This window comes from Rhinatrema bivittatum, chromosome 5, assembly GCF_901001135.1.
Source record: "Rhinatrema bivittatum chromosome 5, aRhiBiv1.1, whole genome shotgun sequence".
NCBI classification, from domain to species: domain Eukaryota; kingdom Metazoa; phylum Chordata; class Amphibia; order Gymnophiona; family Rhinatrematidae; genus Rhinatrema; species Rhinatrema bivittatum.
Window position 1 is genome coordinate 183,309,297 of NC_042619.1, and position 15,309 is coordinate 183,324,605.

Consider the following 15,309-nt stretch of genomic DNA (forward strand, 5'->3'; position numbering starts at 1 on the left):
GACTTCCCCAAGAGCAGGGGTGGGCAATTCCAGTCCTCGAGGGCCACAAACCTGTGGAGATTTTAGGATTTCATAATGAATATGCATGACATAGATTTGCATACAACTGAGGCAGAGTGCATGCAAATCTCTCTCATGCATATTCATTAGGGATATCCTGAAAACCAGACTGGTTTGTGGCCCTCAAGGACCGGAACTGCCCACCCCTGCCCAAGAGGGAGCTACAGATAATGTGTGCTAATAGTATATAAACACCTGCCACCATCTTATAGTTTGGATTCTTAGATGGATCTTTGGTTAATCTTTCAGAAGGCAGGATGTCTCTGCCTCCTGTTAATTCTTTTTCTAACTGATTAAACAACTTTCTCCTGAGTTGCCCTTTTGTAGGTCAGCTTTTGTTTCTGATCCATTTTGTTCTATTTACTCTTTTTGAAAGATTTTTCCCTGTGAGAGCCTTGGTACCCGTTCACAGAGGATTCGGGGAGTCCCTGTGTAAGATTAGATAAAGGGAAGATTCTGCTGCCTTCTCACTCTCAGTGGCTAGATCAATCAGTGACATGATTCAGACGTTTTCTGATATTATCATGGCTATGAAATTATTTTAGCTTCTTTCCTAATAATGCCAAAGTCCTATCATTAAAATTAACAATTAGCATATGAACTGCAGTCTGCTACAATGCACATTCTCTTAGGGTAATAAATCCCATTTTGGTGTTTCCAAGTGGTAAAGTGACTCATTGTAGAGCCAAACTCCTGATTAAAGTTCTTTATAGGGATGTGCAGACCAAAAGTTTAAGTTCATAAGTCCATAAGTCGAAAGGGGGTCCCATTTGCGGTCAATATGGACATATGGAGAATTCCATAAGTTGAGTCTATGTCCATATGTGCAAATAAAAATTTAAACCCCTCACCCGCCTTAATCCCCCCCCCCCCCCCGAAGACTTACCAAAACTCCCTGGTGGTCCAGCGGGGTCAGGACGCCATTCCTGAACTCCTTTGCAAGGAGCACGTGACGTCGGTGTCACGTCGGAGTGATGCCGCGTCACGTGATTCCCCTCGGGTTCGCTCCCGGACCCCTCATTGGGCTCAAAAGGAACTTTTGGCCAGCTTGGGGGGCCTCCTGACCCCCCCAAGCTGGCCAAAAGTGCCTTTTGGGCCCAACGAGGGTTCCGGGAGTGAACCCGAGGGGAATCACGTGACGCCGCGTCACTCCGACGTGACGCGGACGTCATGTGATTCCCCACGCGTCCGCTCCCGGACCCTCACGGAACTTTTGGCCAGCTTTGGTAAGTCTTGGGGGGGGGGGGATTAAGGAGGGTGAGGGGTTTAAATTTTTATTTAGATCAACAATCGCGATTTCCAACGTATTCAACATAGCTATGTTGAATAAGTTGGAAATCCGATCGTTTAAGCCTCATCTTTTTTTTAAGTTAAAAAAAAAATAAGTTGCGTTTTCCATTTAAGTTCAAAACGAATGCACACCCCTAGTTCTTTATACCTCTTACTGCTGTCAATGGGGGTCACCTAAGGGGCAACCTTCCTGAACTTTACCTTCACCCCGCAATAACCCTCCAGACTATCAGATGTAATACTCATTAAGCTGGGTAGAGTGGACTATCCAGGAAAAACATTACAAGCAGTTAAAGGTATAATAAAACTATAAATTGTCCTGCTGCCTTTCTAGGCAGAGTGAAATTCTCCACAGCTTTTTAAAGAATGAGTCTTATATCAAATCACTGGTCCAAAAATCACTAATATTTGGGCTTTGAACCAACTCCCTTTGCCACTGTCCTTGCCAGTATGCATGCCTGCCCCTACTGGACCTGAATTTGGCTTATACAATTTCTTCTGTTATACCAAAAAAGTAGAATTGCATTTTTATTTTTCAAGAGTACAACTAAACTGATTCTTTGAAGGACATTACTCTGCTTATTTTGTACAAGTGAAATAGAACCACACTCTTAACTAAATAAATAATATTAACATATTCTATCAGCAGGCATTTTTGTCTGTGAATAGTTTTGCATACTGAACAAATTTGCAATTGCTGTCTTTTTTTTTACTATCAACCAGTGCATACTCAGAAACCTCACTAGTAGTGTGTGCAGAAAATGTATATTAAACAACATTCTTACCACTTTTATCCTCTATCTTAGATTAATTAAAATTCTTTTTTTTATTAATCTCTTTATTACTTAAGTTTCAAATAATATCAAACAAAACATTTTGATATCAGAAAAAAATTTCAGAGCTCACCATCTTTAAAAAGGATTCACAATTCTAATTACTGTTACCATATTTTAAAAGGCTATGAAAAGTCAGCACATTTCAGTGAAAATGTCATAGATTGCTGGATATATGGGGTGGTGTGGTAATTTACTATTTGCATGCCATTAAAACTTTAATAGAAATATATGTATGCTCTTATCTGCTTATTAAAGTGGGTCTGGTTTCCAACAATTTCAGTTCAGAAACCACTTTTACAATGAATAAAAATCACAGGAGTCTCCACAGAATTAATTGACTAAAGTGTAGCAAAATAGTGGGCTTCCCTGCTGTTTTATCACAAGAGAATTTCCATGAGATTTACTAAACTGGTACCTAAGTGCTGCAGTTAAATATTGTGGGAATTTTACTTGTGTTGCCATGGGCAATAACATCACACATTCTCATCTGAGAAAATATACATTATGGCCCAGTCTGTTACATTTAAAAGGACATGTAGCCCCACAGAGTCCTCTGCCCACAAGGAACAAATTTCTTAATTTAAAAAAGAAACCAACAAAAAACAAAACAAAAACCCTGGTCTGTTCCTGTCCTCCACTCCAGCATACTCCTTTTCCCCAATAACATTCCCACAAAAGAATATAACTTAAACTCTGCTCACTCATAAACTCTACCTCTATTCAAATGTATGCTAATTCTGCCCCCCCCCCCCCGCACCCTCATGGTGCTCCCACTCCAATTACCTCCCTTCTACAATGAAAGCCTCATTCTTAAGGGGCAAAACGTAAGCTGCAGGTCATCTGGCCAGATTTTAAATGATGTGGCTGTTAAGGCAGGGGAACCTAGTAGACTTGCTCCTGCCTCTGAAGACCTAGGGACTTAATTTTAGGTTTCAGAAAAGGTCACTGAGAAGACTTGGAATATGAGAATTTGCAAAAATCTGGATAAAGGGATTGCGAGGGGGCAAGGCTTAAGTTATATGTTCCATAGATAAGCAGGCTTATTTAGCCATGCTGTCTGGGAGTTATCATCCAGTCATCACAGGGCAGAGCTTTCTCTCTAAGCTAAAAAAAAATCTTCTTCTGCAGCTGCGCGGCTCCTTGCCGTGTGTATCAAGCGACTCCTCTCAGTTTTATTTTTTCCATGCTCTGCATAGATGTGTGGGACCATTTCTCTCTATTCTCCTCAGAAAAAAAAACAAAACAAAAAAAAAAACCAGCACGTTTCAGTGCTACCATGTCCAAACCAGTATTCAAATACTGTCAATATGGCAAAATTGTGTCAGTGACCAATGGACACAATTATTGCTATCTGTGCCTCAGTCCTGACCATGATTAGATGACCTGTAAACTTTGCAGGATATTCATCTCTCAGAGTTCAAAACCTGCGAATGGCAAAAGTTGATAGACTGAGGGAGGAAAGGTCAGGAACTTATGCCTTGCCCCCGGCAGATGGAAGAACCACCCAGTCTTCCTATCCAGATTGGGTGTGATGGGATTCCTCATTGGGATCTGAAGATTAGAGTGTTCAGGCCACAATACTGGTAAAATCACCAAGAATAATAGAAGGACTAGGGGGCATTCCATGAAGTTAGCAAGTAGCACATTTAAGACTAATCGGAGAAATTCTTTTTCACTCAACTCACAATAAAGCTCTGGAATTTGTTGCCAGAGGATGTGGTTAGTGCAGTTAGTGTAGCTGGGTTCAAAAAAGGTTTGGATAAGTTCTTGGAGGAGAAGTCCATTAATGGCTATTAATCAATTATACTTAGGGAATAGCCACTGCTATTAATTGCATCAGTAGCATGGGTTCTTCTTAATGTTTGGGTAATTGCCAGATTCTTGTGGCCTGGTTTTGGCATCTGTTGGAAACAGGATGCTGGGCTTGATGGACCCTTGGTCTGACCCAGCATGGCAATTTCTTATGTTCTTATGTTCTTAAAGGCAGGGGAAAAACAAATTGAACCATCGCCTAAGAAAGTGATGCTGCATATTGGTGCATCAAAAACATCAGTGCACATGAGTGTCAGAGACATCAGTGCACATTGGAGCATTGGTGCACATTTGTGCATCCAAAATATCAATGCACTTGCAGGTGTATAATCTACAGCATCGGAAAAAACGATGCAAAAGTCTAACAAATCGACTCAGCATGCTCTATTTACAAAATCTAAATAATCAATGCCAACTCAAGGTTTGAAACACACAAAAACTTTGTAAGTTCTACGCATACAAAGTTGATCAGATCTTCTAGTCCCATATCAAAAAACAGAGCCTCATTAAACATTGAGGTACTTTCAAAGTACAACCATATCTGTCACCATCAGGAAGTACGTGAGAGCCACCATCTCACAAATCCTTAATACAATTATCTGACCAGGAAATGGAAGAGGAATCTCTAATAGAACTAATCTTCTCTCCAGATTCCAGTCAATCCTAAGGGGAACTCTCACTAACCCAATGTTGTCGCTCCCCTTCTTTACAAGAACCTTTATGGAACAAGTCAAAACTACAACTATCAGAACCTCCAGCACCTAGACCAACTGCACCAAGGGAAGACATCTTAAAAACAGCAATACCCTTGTTTCGGAAACACAGATCTAGATCTCATCTATCTACTAGTTCTGTGTCACTCTCCTCATTGGAGAAGTCTTGAATGAAACCACCCATTAGTTCTCACAGGCATAAACACAAAACAGCAGCAGAAGAAACAATGGGACAAGGCTCTTCCATTTTGAAGTCATATTTTCACAATCTACCTACTCCACAGGAAATGACAACCCGTCATTCTCCACTTTAATTGGAGGAAGGTTGTTCTTATTAGTCTGACCATGCTCCTTCACCTTCAGAACTGAGCATTAGTCCACAGAACACCGACAGCCCTCCAGTTTCGATAGTATTATCTCACTGCTCTGAGGTGAGCTCCCCGGTGAGGAAGGAGCCCTTTGAGCTCCTTCCTCACCAGGAAGCTCGAGTGGCATCCCTTCTAGCCCCCCCCCCCCCCCCCAAGAAGAATTGGCTCAACCATTATCACCTCCAGAGGACCTAACTTATTCCAACTTTTAGAAAAAGTGGGAACTCTACTAAAAATTGAAACTAGGAAGTACCAGTGTGAGACGATGGGCATCTTGAAGATCTTGGAGATACCATCAGAGCTTGCTGCTCTCCCTTCACATTCATTACTGGACTCAGTCATGGATAGGGTATGGGAGTCCCCTAATTCTCTAGTTATAACATTTAGGAAGTTGGACCTCAAATACAAAATGCAAAAATCCACCCACTACAGCATGGCTCAAATTCTGCATGCCTCTGTACTGGTAGAATCTGCCAAGAATGTGAAGAAAATGAGGCTGCATTCCAATACACCTCTAGGGAAAGATGGCAAGTTTCTAGATGAATTCAGCAAGAAGATTTTTCAGAATTCCATGTTCAATGCTCAAATTCACCAACATAAATTTTATATAACACAATGTTTGTATGAATGTTCAGTACCTAACACCATTTCTCTCAAAAGAATAAGGAGATATGGGGACACCTTAGCCATTTGCAGACTTACAAGAAGGCGTATGTCACCTGCTGAGAACAACCTATGAGGGGTTTGATACTTCAGCCAGATTTTCAGCAGCTTCTATAGTGGCCGGATGTCTATTATAGCTCCGTTCAAGTGCAATATGAGATGATGTGCATGATAAGTTAGCAAACTTGCCGTGTAAAGGCGACAACAACTTTGGTGAGAAACTTAGTGAAACTGTCTCTCAAATCAAAGAGAAAAATGTTGCAGTACAATCTTTAATGTCCCCAATTGATAAATCATCTTCCAGTAGGAAATATTCAAATTACAGAAAAGACTTCACCCACATAGACCATATAGGGCTACCAGACTTATTATCATCCCTATGGACCTCCTGTCTACCAATAGCCAAAGCAACAGGGTCAACAGCACCAATAGAGGAACCACCCAAGCAGTCAATGATCTCAGAAGGTGCAACAGTCCAGTCCCATAAACAACATAGTTTTTAAGGGAGATTAAGCCACAACACCCACAGCATATTGGGGGCAGAATTTCATCTTTCTCCCATGCTTGGTCCAAGATAACAACTGAACAATGGGTTCTGGATATAATTTTCCAAGGTTACAAGCTACAATTCACTCATGTACCCCCATTACCATGTTTAGTAGCCCATACAAGCAGATGATCTCACCTTCCATTACTTCATCAGAAGGCAACAAATCTGTTGGACCAAGAAGCAATCTCCCTCTTCAGCAAGGCTACTATTCCAAATACTTCCTCATTCCCAAGAAATCGGGAGATCTCCAACCCATCCTGGACTTATGTTCTCTAAACAAGTTCATCAGGAGACATAAATTCAAAATGACCTCTTTGACATCAATCCTCCTCTTTTTACAACCCAATGACTGGATGTGTTCTTTGGACCTGAAGGGTGCCTACACATAGATTCCCATCCACAGAGCCTATTGTCAACACCTTTGCTTTCAAATGGGGGACCACCATTACAGTACAAAGTGCTCCCTTTTGGATTCACATCTGCCCCAAGACTGTTCACAAAATCTCTTGCAGTAGTTGTGGTTCATCCGTATATTCCCATACCTTGATGACTGGATGATTGTTCCTCCAAATCTGAACACAATACAGGATCATCTAAAGGAGACAATTCAATGCTTAGAAGACTTTGGTTGGATTATAAATTATGAGAAATCCCAGCTTCGCTCAACTCACAATTCAGTTCACAGGAGCAAAAATCCACACCCCATTATGCAGGGCATTTTTACTCAGGACAAAGCTCAGACCCTGCGTGCTCAAAGCCAAAATCTTTTGAAGCAGAAAATAATGAAATTACACTGAGTACTTGTCTTATTGGGGCACATGGCAGCAGCTATTCATATCATCCCTCTAACTCGACTTCACATGAAGTGATTACAATTAGGGATGTGAATCGTGTCCTCGATCGTCTTAACGATCGATTTCGGCTGGGAGGGGGAGGGAATCGTATTGTTGCCGTTTGGGGGGGTAAAATATCGTGAAAAATCGTGAAAAATCGTGAAAAATCTAAAAATCTAAAAATCTAAAAATCACAAAACCGGCACATTAAAACCCCCTAAAACCCACCCCCGACCCTTTAAATTAAATCCCCCACCCTCCCGAACCCCCCCCAAATGAGTTAAATAACCTGCGGGTCCAGCGGCGGTCCAGAACGGCAGCGGTCCGGAACGGGCTCCTGCTCCTGAATCTTGTTGTCTTCAGCCGGCGCCATTTTCCAAAATGGCGCTGAAAAATGGCGGCGGCCATAGACGAACACGATTGGACGGCAGGAGGTCCTTCCGGACCCCCGCTGGACTTTTGGCAAGTCTCGTGGGGGTCAGGAGGCCCCCCACAAGCTGGCCAAAAGTTCCTGGAGGTCCAGCGGAGGTCAGGGAGCGATTTCCCGCCGCGAATCGTTTTCGTACGGAAAATGGCGCCGGCAGGAGATCGACTGCAGGAGGTCATTCAGCGAGGGTTCCGGCGCCTCGCTGAACGACCTCCTGCAGTCGATCTCCTGCCGGCGCCATTTTCCGTACGAAAACGATTCGCGGCGGGAAATCGCTCCCTGACCCCCGCTGGACCTCCAGGAACTTTTGGCCAGCTTGTGGGGGGCCTCCTGACCCCCACGAGACTTGCCAAAAGTCCAGCGGGGGTCCGGAAGGACCTCCTGCCGTCCAATCGTGTTCGTCTATGGCCGCCGCCATTTTTCGGCGCCATTTTGGAAAATGGCGCCGGCTGAAGACAACAAAATTCAGGAGCAGGAGCCCGTTCCGGACCGCTGCCGTTCCGGACCGCCGCTGGACCCACAGGTTATTTAACTCATTTGGGGGGGGTTCGGGAGGGTGGGGGATTTAATTTAAAGGGTCGGGGGTGGGTTTTAGGGGGTTTTAGTGTGCCGGCTCACGATTCTAACGATTTATAACGATAAATCGTTAGAATCTCTATTGTATTGTGTTCCATAACGGTTTAAGACGATATTAAAATTATCGGACGATAATTTTAATCGTCCTAAAACGATTCACATCCCTAATTACAATGGGGATTAAAGTTTCAATGGAATCAGTGAAGCTAGCTGATGCCAAAAAGAATTCAACTCTCAATCTCAATGAAGAAAGATTTAAAGTGGTGACTGAAACCTTTGTTATTAACCAAGGGAGCAGCATTCAGGAAGCCTTCTCATCAATAAATTACTAAAACAGATGCATCCAAGATGGGGTGGCGAGCTACTTCATTGGAAAGTCCCAGGCTTATGGTCGCTAGCAGAGAGACACCTACAGATAAATTTCTTGGAGCTAAGAACCATAAAACATGCAATTCATACATTCCAGTCAACAATTCAGGGAACATGTGTACTGATCTGCATGGACTATCAAGTAGCTATGTTCTACATAAACAAAGAAGGAAAGTCAGGTTCCAGAACTCTTTGCAAAGAAGCTGTACAGATCTGCAAATGGACGGAACAAAATGGTATATTTCTCCAAGCGTCTTACCTACTGGGCTTAGTGAACACTGAAGTGGACAAAAGCAGCAGAATTTTTCATTTACATGAATGATCTCTAGACCAGAGGATAGCAGATCTATTCATTCACTGGGGAACACCTTGCATGGATCTTTTCTCAACAGATCTCTACATGATGTTGCATCAGAGATGGACCCTTGGACTGAGGTGTTGCAACCCATAGGTAAGGACCTACGGGACCCCACCGATGGCAGGCAGAGTGGGCTGATAGACAGAGGCCGCAAGAGCTTCACCTATACCAGCCCTCATTCCCCGCAGGTTGAGCCTTTGGGTGCCAGGGTCGGCAGGACATAGGTGGGGCTCTGTGTGTAGTTACAGTAGGCGTTGGTTCAGCCCAGAGACAGCAGGTGAGAGATGATACAGTCTTACTCTAGACTGGGTAATGTCCTAGAAATTTGGGCGCCAATGGAATGGAGGCAGACAGAGGGCACTCAAGCAAAAGCAGGCTGAAGCCTGAAGAAACCACGTCCAGGGAGTAAGCTGGAGAGGCGTCCAAGGGCAGGCTTGAGTCAGGGCTGGCGGCAATCCAAAGGCAGTGGCAAGCAAGGCTGAGGTCTGATCATGGAGATAGTCAAGAGCATAGTCAAGCAAGGCAGAGGTCTGATCACGGAGATGGTCCAAAGAATAGTCAGCTGAAGCAGAGGTCTGGGTCTGAAGATAGGCAGTAGCGTAGTCAGGCAAAGCAGAGGTCTGGAGATAGGCAATAGCATAGTCAGGCGAAGAAGAGGTCTGGGTCTGGAGATAGGCAGTAGCATAGACAGGCAAAGCAGAGGTCCAGGTCTGGAGATAAGCAGTAGTGTAGTCAGGTGAAGCAGATGTCTGGGTCTGGAGATAGGCAGTAGCATAGTCAGGCGAAGCAGAGGTCCAGGTCTGGAGATAATCAATGGCAAAGCAAAGTCAAAGTCCGTGTAGTCAATCCGAAGTACGAAGTAGGGTAGGAATGAAGAGACAGGAACCAGGAACAACAAGGAACAGGAACGCAGGGATGAGACGAATCTCTAGGAGGCAATGAATACTCGACCAGCGAGGAGACCTGTTGCAAAGGCAATACTAGGGAGCGAAGCCTGAGCTTAAATACTGTAGTTACATTAACATCACCATCCGGGGATGTGGCCAGGTTCCTGCCACAGTCCCTACTTAAGGATCAATAGTGCGCATGCCTAGGGAGGGGTGCAGCGTGAGTAGTAGCGTCTCTCTGCTGGCCGTGCAGAGAGGCCCGACAAGAAGTGGTAGAAGGATCTGGAATTCCGGGGACTGTGGCTGAGCCAGAGGTACCGGGGGAGGCCCGAGGATGGAGCTGATGGCCCACTGCTGCCAGCGAGGAGGAACCAGAGGCTGGAGTCTCTGTAGAGAGGTGAGGGGGCCATGTCTCAGACGGCATGCGTAACACATGAAGGTAGAAAGACCTTCTGTTTGATTCTCCCCAGCAATTGCAGAATTATCCCAGGATGCATTTCTAATTTCTTGGACAGAAGGCCTTTTGTATGCCTATCCTCCAATTCATCTCATATCTCGAATTATACAGAAATGTATATCAGACAGAGCAGAAATCATAACAATAGCTCTGGCGTGGCCGATACAATCATGATTCGCCTATTTAATACAACTCTCAACTCAGCAGCCACTGTTTCTAGGAAATAGCACAAGAATTCTAACCCAGGAGGGTGGGATATTCATCTACCCAATGCACTCCTCCCTTCAACTAACAGCATGGAGATTGAGTAGCAGATATTAGGACATCTCCAACTTGTATCACAAAACAGAGATGTGTTAATAGCAGTCAGAAAACCACCTACAAGAAGGAACTACTCTTTCAAATGGAAGAGATACTTTAATTGGTGTGCCCAGTGGAGCACTGATCCCTTCACATGCTCCCCAAAAACTTTGCTAATTTATCTATGCTCCATTTCTTTCTTGAGTTTAGCAGTGACTTCAATCCAAGTTCACCTAAGCGCTATAGCAGCTTATCATTTCATATATGAAGGTTCTGTTATGAATCATCTGCCCGCGGGTCCTCCCGCGAGCAGGCTCACTCATCCCATGCTGCTTCTTCCATTCTCGACACGGCAGGACGCCACTGTCGCGTCTCTTGTGCGGCCAGAGCCGTGGACTTAACTCCCGTCTGCGGCCCAGAGGCCACCCATGTCTCTCCTTTTCTCCGCGGCCCATGACGCGGACTTTCCTGCCTTTTTCGCAGCCCGGGACCGCCGCCGATGCTGATACCATCTTCGCGGCTGGAGGCTGCAAAAGTCTTGGTCTTTCCTGGCGGCTGGAGCCGCCCTCGAGGCTTCCTGCAGTGGCTGGAGCCGCTGCCTACGTTGGGCCTGCGTCTCAGGCCAGCCCTGCCTCTTCTGCACGCTGTACGTCGGTGCAGGCCGCTGTCCGCTGTGCTGCACAAGCTCCTGCTTCCCCTTAGGCGCCAACGCGCACCTCTCTGCTACATTTAAAGGGCCAGACACAGGAAGTGTGCTGGCCCCACCTTTAATGGGACTTCCTGTACCAGCCCTATAAAAGGGCTGCTCCGTCATTCAGTCTTCGACTTGCATCGGAGTTGCTTTACTCTGGAGGCTCCTGCCTGCCAGAGCTCCATCAGGTCTTCTTCGTCTTCTCCATGGAGTTCTTGTTGTCATGTCATGCCATGTCAAGTTTAGTCTTCGTTGCCTGAGGTCCTCATCCAGGTGTCCTGGTGTCTCGACCTGATTCTCCGCTTCCTGTTGTTCCTGGTTCCTCGATGCCCTGCTCCTGTGTCTTCGTCTTCAGCGCTCCTGAACCTTCTGGTACCTGTCAGGCCATGCTTTCTCGGATGATGTCTTTCCCGAGCGTGGAGTAGCCTGCAGGTGGACTGGTGTCCTGTGCTCCTGAGCCGTCATTTCCTGCCAGTCGTTGGTGGAGCTTCGGACGATATCGGCTCCGTCATTGGAGTTCTGCTTCGACTGGACCCTTCCCTGTGCTTGTCCCGTTCTCAGTGTGGTCCATGACCAGCCTCCTCGGGCTGTGTAGGGCGCGCAGTAGGACAGGGTTGTCCATGACCAGTCCATTGGGTCCGCCCGTGAAGGTTGGCTGAGTAGGGTGCCCTGAGAGACAGTGCCAATGTCCTTCCGCCTAGCTTCTCGTCTCATCTGAACTTCGTCAGTTCCTTGTCTCGTCCTGGATGCCGTTGCATCACTCTTGGTATCATGTCACTTCTTGTTCCTGATGCCGTCGCATCGACCCTGGTCCGGGATGCCATTGCATCGACCATTGTTCCGTGATGTCTTCGCATCAGCCTTAGTGTCATGTCTTCGTCTGCGATGCCGTTGCATCGACCCTGGTATCATATCTTCAGCTACCTTGCAGGTCAATACAGTAAAGTGCGGCCGCGGTTACCCTGCTTCTAACCCGCTTTCTACTCACTTTTCGGCCGCGTTAGTCCAACCCGCGATACACTATCCCCTTTAACCCATTCTTACCGCCTCTTTAAATCACCGGATAACCCCTTCCGCCCGTGGCATGTATATTAGATGTAAACGATCGAATTAGCTATTCCCTCCCATACAGCAACGCGCACCCCGACCATCACTTTTTTAACCTGCAGGTTTGCTGTGTGTTTAACCTGCTAACTTACCACCTACCCTTACCCCTGCATTAGAGGCAGGGGTAAGGGTAGGCGGCAAACTTTCCCCCAGCCCCCGCTCACCTGCCCTGGCCGCGTCCTTGGGTGCTGGTCTCCGGGGCAGCCCCAGTCCTCTCTCCCCTCCTCCCGAAGCAACGAAAGCGGAAAAAGCGAAAAAGCGAAGAAAAAAAAAAGTAGCAACGAAGCGACTTACTTTTCTTGCAGCCCTCCTCTGGAGACGGTCCATGGCTCCCCTGCCTCCCGGAAGGGAAGCATTTGTGGTTTTTGTAAAAACGTGTTTGCCAGGGACACCGGGGATGGCTTAAACTGTGCCTCTTCACAGACGCTACATGTGGTAAACTTATTTATGCCAGGGTTGGTACTACTCCAGTGTCACTAACCATGCTCCCATGAGGTCTGGGCCTGCCATCGCCGTACCAGCTGCTCTTGGTGGTCCTAGTCATATATGAGGGGACACACTGGGGTCTGGGTCCGAAAGCCAAGGCTGGATCCAGTGCCTTTTGCTCAACATTCAATTCACCTTGCTGGGGTGAGTGATTCTCTACACCATTAAGCTGCTTAGGCTTTAAGGCTCATCCCTAAGTATTTCCTGGCAGTGTCTCCCATCGTACGCTCTAAATTTCAGGAAGACATGGCGGTAGGGAGGAGGAGGACAACAAATACATTCACTGCTGCCAGCGTAAAGCACCCCTTGTTAGCTCACACAAGGCCCCATGCAGGTCCAGCCCTCTGTAAAAGGACTCTGATTGCAAGCAAATCAACGAGTCTCCAGCGATCACGGATCCTCCGGAGATGGACCGCGGCTCCCCTGCCTCCCGGAGGCAGCTGCCGGCGAAGATGGATGCCTGCACGGGTGAAAGCGGCCCCTGTGCGTGCAATTTGGCTGCTCAAGGCGTGATGTCACAATGTTTGGCGTCACGGCATATGACATCACGTCTTGAGCGGCCAAATTGCATGCACAGGGGCCGCTTTCGCCCGTGCAGGCATCCATCTTTGCCGGTGGGGCCGCTTTCACCGCCGGCGGCTCCCTGGGAGGCAGGGGAGCCGCGGTCCATCTCCGGAGGAGGGCTGAAAGAAAAGTAAGTTGCTTCGTTGCTTTACACTTTACATGTTGTTTCACCAGTCCTCTCTCCCCCTCCCTGCGCCTTGCTTCGGGAGGAGGGGAGATAGGACTGTCAATCCCGAGCGTAGGAGAACCGTCCACTTCCTGGTACTTGTCATTTCAAATGTCATTTGAAATGACATTTGTCATTTGTCATTTGAAATGACATTTGAAATGACAGATACCAGCGTGTCCATGAAGCGTTAGGCCAACGCACCCAGGATACTGTATAGCACTCTATACAGTAAAATGGGTTGCGCAGGCCTAACGCTTCACGGACGCTTCTTGGCCGCAGCTTGCATTTGCATGACATTTCAATACAGTATCGAGCGGTAGGTGAGCCGGACTGTGCGTGCGGCAACCGCGGGTGCGCCCGGCACTAAAGCAGCTCTTCCTACCGCTCCTTACTGTATCAGCCTGTTGGTGTCTTTTCTAGTGCCAGCCTTCGTCTCTGATGCCGTTTGCAGCAGCCTTGGTGTCAAGTCCTCGCCGCGATACCGTCGCATTGATCCTGCTGTCATGTTTTTGTGTCAAAGCCCGTCAGCCCTCGACCTCAGGCCAGGCCTGCTGCTCCATGCAGCAGGTCCGAAAGGGCTCAGAATGGTCAGAGGACCATTCACATTCCAACATCATCATGTTGTTGGCCTTGGGAGCTTGCCAACCTGGCAGAGGATAAGACCGTCAGCCATGGTGGAACACACCGTCAACCCTTGGTCCGGTCCTGGATCCATCTGGGGTCAGGCTGAGGCCCATGGGCACACTAAAACACCCCTATGTAACAGGTTCCTCAATCTTTTCTCTTTGAAATTTGTGAGAGGATTACTACATATTCACCCCAATACAGAAACCTCTGGTTCCATAAGATGTAAATGTTGTCCTTGATAGCCTAATGAGAGCTCCCTTTCAGCCCATGGAGTATTCATCTTTGAAACACATCACATAGAAAGTACTTTTCCCAGTAGTAGTCATGTCATCCAGAAGAGAGAGTGAACTCCAGCCTCTAGTAATTAAATATCCATACTTTCAATTTCATCACAACAAGGTCCTACTTTGGACACACCCGTTCTTTTTACTGAAAGTGGTTTCAGCTTTTCACTTAAACCAAACTATTTCATTTCAAACCTTTTTCTCTAAATCTCACATGAATAAAAGGGAAATAGAGCTACACAGATTAGACTGCAAGAGAGCCCATGCATATTACAAACAAAGAACTCAAGCAGTTAGATGAACCTTGTAACTTTTTGTCTCTTTCAACCCTTATGCCCCAGGAAAAGCTGTAAAGAAAAGATCGCTGTCAAACTGGATAATGCAATGCATCCAATTCTGCTTTGAGTCTCATTCCCTAGCACTCAAGGATCTAATTAAAGTACATCAGGTTATAGCAGCAGCAACTTCATTGGCAAAGCAGTGACATGGTCATCAGTTCACACAGTCACTTCCCGTTACTATCTCGATCAACAATTAGTGGTGGACAGTGCAGTGGGATCTGCGGTGTTGCATCACATCAAATGGAAATAATGGCTGTCGACAAACATTAGGTTGCTTATAAAATCTACAGATGTTACACTATAGCAAGCAAACTTTAGCTTGGGTCTCCTGGACAGCATGTCTAAACAAACCTGCTTATCAATGGAAAAAATCAAGTTTGCTTACCATAAATAGTGTTTTCCGTAGATAGAAGGGTGATTTAGCCATGCATCCACTCCCACTTCCCTGGTTAGCCATTCACTACCGTTGCATATCTGCTTAATAATCAACTGAGGGGAATCACTCAATTTGCACAGGAATGAGCATCTGTTAAGTGCCAAG